Consider the following 6299-nt stretch of genomic DNA (forward strand, 5'->3'; position numbering starts at 1 on the left):
GAGGCAGCTTCTGCCCACCACACTGCACTTTGGGTTCCCTGCTAACCTACTTCAGGGGCCCCACCCTGAGGCACTCCCAGTCTTGTGGGGTGGCCTCATGGGTGGGGAGAGACCTGTCACCAGCGCCGGGTCAGGTAAGAAGGGGTGGGGTGGCCACGCCTGAGAGTGACTCACACGAGCAAAGCCTGAGCCTCCAGCCAGCTGGACAATCCGGGAAGCCCTAAGTAGGTCAGAATGACTGGAGCCACTGCAGCGTGCACGGTGGTAGGATGGTGAGGCCAGAGCACAGGCAGTGACCACCTCAGACCTTCCTTGTGGCCCGGGCCAGGCCTGACCCTGAGGGCAGCAGGGAACCGTGGAGGGTCATGAGCAGGAGAGGGGCAAAGTCTGGTGTAGGATTCTGCCATATGCTGCTTGGGCTGCGTGCCGAGCCGTTCGCGAGTTGCTGTGAAGAAATACTTGAGGCTGGGTCATTTACAAAGACAGCGGGTTTGTTTTGGCTCAGCAGCGCCGCCGGCGTCTGTTACTGGTGGGGCCTCAGGAAGCTTCCACTTATGGCAGAAGGCAAAGGGGGAGCAAGAGAGAGGCAGGGAGGTGAACTCACGTGAGAGTTCAACTCCTTGCGGAGGTGAGGACAGCACCAAGCCATTCATGAGGGATCCAACCCCATGACCCAAACGCCTCCCACCAAGGCCCCACCTCCAACATTGGGGGTTGCATTTCAACCTGAGATTTGGAGGTGACGAACGTCCAAACCACATCAGGTCGCTGCATGGAGAATGGGCTGGAGAGGAGAGTGATGGCAAGCAGGCAGAAGCAGAGCGTGGAGGGCTTTGGTGGAGGGAGGGAGGGAGAGCCATGGGCCTGGCCAAGGACAGTGGCAGCGGGGAAGGGGAGGGGCACAGTCTGGGGAAGCCCCACAGGGGCTAGTTTGGGAATGTGGTTTGTAACCAGAAGATCTTGTCACAGCCAAGCTTCCCGAGGAGAGCATCCACCCGGGAGAGTGTCACAAGGCCTGGGCTGGCCCTACAGAAGCTGGAGTAGGGGACACTGAGCTCCCAGATCTGCTGGTGCCCAGACAGGGCCTGCTTCCGTTTATCTGACTGGCCAGGCTCCAGCTGGGCAGCTGAATCCAGTAGGTGGTGCCCTTAAAACCCTGGCCTGTTGGGCGCAGTGGCTCATGCCTATAATCCCAGCACTTTGGGAGGCCAAGGCAGGCGGATTGCTTGAGCCCAGGAGTTTGAGACTGACCTGGGCAACATAGCAAGAACCTATCTCTACAAAGATTAAAAAGAAAAATTAGGAGTGGAGGCACACATCTGTAGTCCCAGCTACTCAGGAGGTCGAGGGCCAGTGGATCACTTGAGCCTGGGAAGGTGAGGCTGCAGTGAGCCATGATGGCACCACTGCACTCCAGCCTGGGCGACAGTGAGACCCCCCTCCAGATCAAAAAACAAGAGAAAAACCCCAGTCTTGCCACTGACTTGCTAGGTAGGTGACACCGGGTGGGGCCCTTCTCATTGGGCATGCTAGAAGAGTCTCAATCCCGGGATGGGACAGGCAGGCAGGTGACAGCCTGATTTTGGCTGCTGCCGCCTCTGTGGAGGGATCTCTGGTTTTGGGCCCTCTCACCTGTCTTGAGCTGAGGTGCCTCTCTCTCATCACTCTGGGCTCCCCTGGCCTCACGGTGGCCTGGCCTCAGGTGCCCTCCCTGAGTCCATGTTGAGACTGGCTAGGCCAGGCGTCTTGCGTACCATGCTTCACAGACAGGCTGTGACCTGCCTCTTTGCTGCCTCAAAGCAGCAATGTGCTTATAAATGGTTAACAACCACCTTTCCAGGAAAGGAAATGTACACGTATGTATGTAGGCATGGATCTCTCTCCCTTCCTCCTGTGTCTCTTTCTCTATATACACACAGGCACATGCATACATATACATGAACACACAATTGACAAATAATAAAATCCACAATATATAAAAAATGCAGCAAAATGTACAATATACTCCTCACTGTAAATTCCACATGGCCAATTGATACTCACAAAACACCTTCATTGACTTTTACTGAGTTCTTGTATCTGTATCCAGTACTTGATTGCAACGGATGGACGGGGTGGTTCCCACATATATGTTGGCTGATGTTTTCATTTATTTTAATAAGATCAACTTGAAGCAGCTAAGATGAGCAACTTCTTTGCTTAATTGGATGATAGTTTTCAAATACCAGAAATGTTTCTTTTTCTTTTTTTTTTTTTCTATTTGTAATGTAATGACCACAGACCCAGCGTTCCTCAGTTTAATCTGCAATGTTAGCATTTTCCTCATCGCTTTCTAAAGTCTAGGCAATCAACAAAGCAGTAATACATCAAGCCCTGGCATGCCGTGGCATGCCGAGCTCTGTGGTGTAATACTTCCACTTGGCCAGTCTTGAGCTGCCAACATGAAGTCACTGAAGGTGACCTTGGGAAGAGATTCCAGGATTCCCACCACACACATCTGACAGATGTCAACACACAGCAACAGTAAAGCATGCTCGAATCATGAAGACGTGAGTTTTGAGTATCTCCTTTGTTTTTCGTATAATTTGTCAGTTTACATAATTTAACTGTTAATAATGATAGTGTTTGTTTAGCTCTGAAAATTCCTGGACGTTTAACATCTATTAGAATGGGTAAAACAAAAACTACTAACCACACCAAGTGTTGGTTTAACACAGAGGAGATGTGGAGCACTGGGGGTGCCTGTGTGTTTCTGGTGGGAAGGGAAAATGGGGCAGCCACTTGGGAAAACACTTGGGCAGTGTCTGAAAACGTTAAACATGCACCTGCCACATCAGCCAACAATTCCACTCCTAGATATTTACCCAAGATAAAGGGGTTGATGTAAACATACAAAGACTCATACTCCAATGTTCACAGCAGCTTTTTCATAATAGCCCCAAACAGGAAACAGCCCAAATGTTCATCAGGTGAGTGGTTGGACAAGCCGCAGTGCATCCACACCACGGAATACTACTCAGCAGGGAGAAGTGAGCTCCCAATGTGCGAGCTCATTTTCATGGGACTCACGGTGATGCTGCAGAGCCAACAGTGAACCGACTCCACTGCTCCAGCTCGCCCCTGGCCAGCTGCCTGCCCCTCGTCAAGCTGCGTCACTGACTGATGAGCCACATCAGGCCACCAGGGGTGTCTGCCAGTGGGGAGACAGTGGTGATCACAGAAGTGTGCCTGGGGGACATGTGACATAAGCCTATTGAAAATGGAATTCACTATGGAGAGGGATGAATACTAAAATCAAAGGCCATAGCATTTCCAGCTTGTCTTTGTGCAGAAGACAATGTGAGGAGCACACTGAAAGCCGCAGCAGAAGGTTGGGGAGTGCCACGGGAACACAGCAGGATGTCTGCATTTCTTGTAAATGATATCTGCCCCCTGCCTGTTGCAAAGAATTCAAGCAGCATTGATGAGTGTCAGCTGCAGAGGTTTCATGTAGGGGACCTCCAGAAACAGTATCAGCATTGTGGGGACACTGCTTTCCTGCAGCTCAGCTTGTGAACACACCTCCCACTCACAGATGTGCACACACACACTTGCACGCATGCAGACACACTTGCACATACACCCTCACACATACATACATGCACACACTTGTACACACACGTGCGTGCACACACACCTGCACACTCGCACACACCTGTGAACACACACGTATACATCTGCCCACTTGCACACTCACACTTTACCACGTGTGCACACCTGCACACACACATGCACCCACACACACACTCTTGCACACACCCACACACTTGTCCACACACACATACACTCACAACCACACTCAAGCACTCACACACCTGAGCACATACACCCCCAAACACTGTGGACACACACACACACGGACACGTGCGCACACCTGCACACATACTTGCACACATTTGTACACCCACACACTCGCACACACTAGCACACTCACCTGCACACAGTTGCACACACAACCACACGCATGCACATACACTCAGACACTCTCGCACACACACTTGTATATACTGTCAATCCATTCTAGACTTGTATTTGCCATGTAATGTCTCTTGAGCATCAACCTCTTCTAAGGGATTCAGCTGGGACAAGGACCTGGGAAGTGTTACTTGCATTTTGTCTTAGTGCCTATGGGCTGCTATAACAAAAATACTTTATACTGGGTGGCTTATAAACAACAGTTATTGCTCACAGTTCTGGAGTCTGGGAAGGTCATGATCAAGGCACCAGCAGGTTCAGAGTCTGGCGAGGGCTGGTTCCTCGAATTGTGGAAAGGACTAGCTGGCTCACAGGGTCTCCTGTAAGGGCACTAATCTCATTCATGGTGGTGCAGCCCTCGTGACCTACTCACCTTCTAAATGCCCCACCTCCTACTACTGTCACCTTGGTTATTCAGTTTTAACATGAATTTTGGGGGTACACATGCAAGTCCCCACTCCCCCCACCACATACACATGCACCCCCCCACACATCACATACCCCCACCCCCACAATCTGTACATGTGCACACACACATTTACACTTGTACCACACACACTCCTGTGACACATACATGCCACTCCCACACATTCACTTATGATTTGGCATAAGTGGGATCTCACTAGGTGATGCTTTTAAAAAATCATAAACACCTTGGTGGTTTAGGAGTCTTCATAGTCAATTCCCTCTAGGGTTTTAAGTGGATTGACATAATTCTTTTCATTTGTTCAGTCTCTGTAGTGATGTCTCCTCTCTCATTTCCTCATCATGTATAGTTTTCTTGGTCCTCAACAAGGATTGTAAGAGATTTATACATTTCATTGGTCTTTTTCAAATAAAAAAATAGATTTTGACTCATGTTTTCCTTCCTTTTTAATTTTCTGCTTCATTCATATTAGTTTTTTCTTTATTAATTCCATTTGTCTATTTTCTTTTGGTTTAGTTTTCGTTCTTTGTTTTTAACTTCCCGAGATAAAAACTAACCTTTGCCATCTTCCTTCTTGAACAACGAAGGCACTCAAAGGCTGCAATTTCCTTCTAAATGTAGATTATGTTTTGGAATCAAAATCATGTCCTTTAATTGCCTTTTATACTTGGTATCATGCTGAACATAAATTAGTTTAAGTTGCAGCATAGACATGAATCCATTTACAGCATGGCATTTCAATCAAAATACTGAGGAAGACAGCATATGTGTGTCTGTGTATATATTTTGTGCATGGATTTTTTTTTAATCTTTAAAATTTATCCAGTATATCTTTTGGGGTTTTGGAGTAAAATTGGTGTGTTATTATTGATATCAGCAATATCTTCCATGATAGAAAAGTTAAGGTTTTATGAAGTTTTGAAAACTTTTCAAAAATAAATTTAATACAGTTTCTGATAATTTCTTTAAGATTTCAGAAAGTCAAGAGTGTACAGATGTTGATCCTCAGGAGCTTCATTTACCTGGCCCATCACCGAAGAGGCAGAAATGGAAGACCAGGCTGAGGGAGGCTGGGGAGAGGGGTATCCGGAGGCTCAAGAGGAAGACTATGAAGAAGATGCCGAGGAAGAATGAGAAACTGAGGTGACGGCAGCTGGCAGTGAGTGTGGGTTTCTTACTTTACAGACACACCCTGTGGCATTCTTTTTGATATGGGAACTAACTTGTAAGAGAAACGCAGTTTCTCCATAGGTTTTCTAAAAGGATCTGATGGTCTGAATTTGCACTGGCTGACACATGAGGGAGCTCTTACAATGGCGCTAGTGCCACTTTTATGCTTTTGGAGTGCACGTTCAGGGCTGAAAAGCTCTGGAAGCAGGCATGTCAGTTCCTGCTCCATGGAGCCTCATGCGTTAAATGACACCCACGGGTCACTGGATAAGGTCATTCAAAATATATCCTCTGGGAGTATCCAGTTGTCCATCAGCCTGGCAGATCTCTGCGTGGTGAGGAAGAGAGCTGTTTTCTATGCCTGTTAGGAGAGCCAAATTGTTTTCTATGTGTAGAACTTTTAAAATTACAAATACCATCCACTGACTACATTCCTATTTCAATAGGGAGCAGCAGTATATGTGGGCATAGCATTGGCTGGGTGAATACAATTTCATACTTTCATATTCCAAAGCTACAGATAGTTTTTATTTTTATTTTTTGAGACAGAGTCTCGCTCTGTCGCCCGGCCGTAATTACCTTTAAAAACTATCTGTAGGCTGGGCGCGGTGGCTCAAGCCTGTAATCCCAGCACTTTGGGAGGCCGAGACGGGCGGATCACGAGGTCAGGAGATCGAGACCATCCTGG

This window comes from Colobus angolensis, unplaced genomic scaffold (assembly GCF_000951035.1).
Source record: "Colobus angolensis palliatus isolate OR3802 unplaced genomic scaffold, Cang.pa_1.0 Scaffold402, whole genome shotgun sequence".
In the NCBI taxonomy this organism is placed as follows: Eukaryota; Metazoa; Chordata; class Mammalia; order Primates; family Cercopithecidae; genus Colobus; species Colobus angolensis.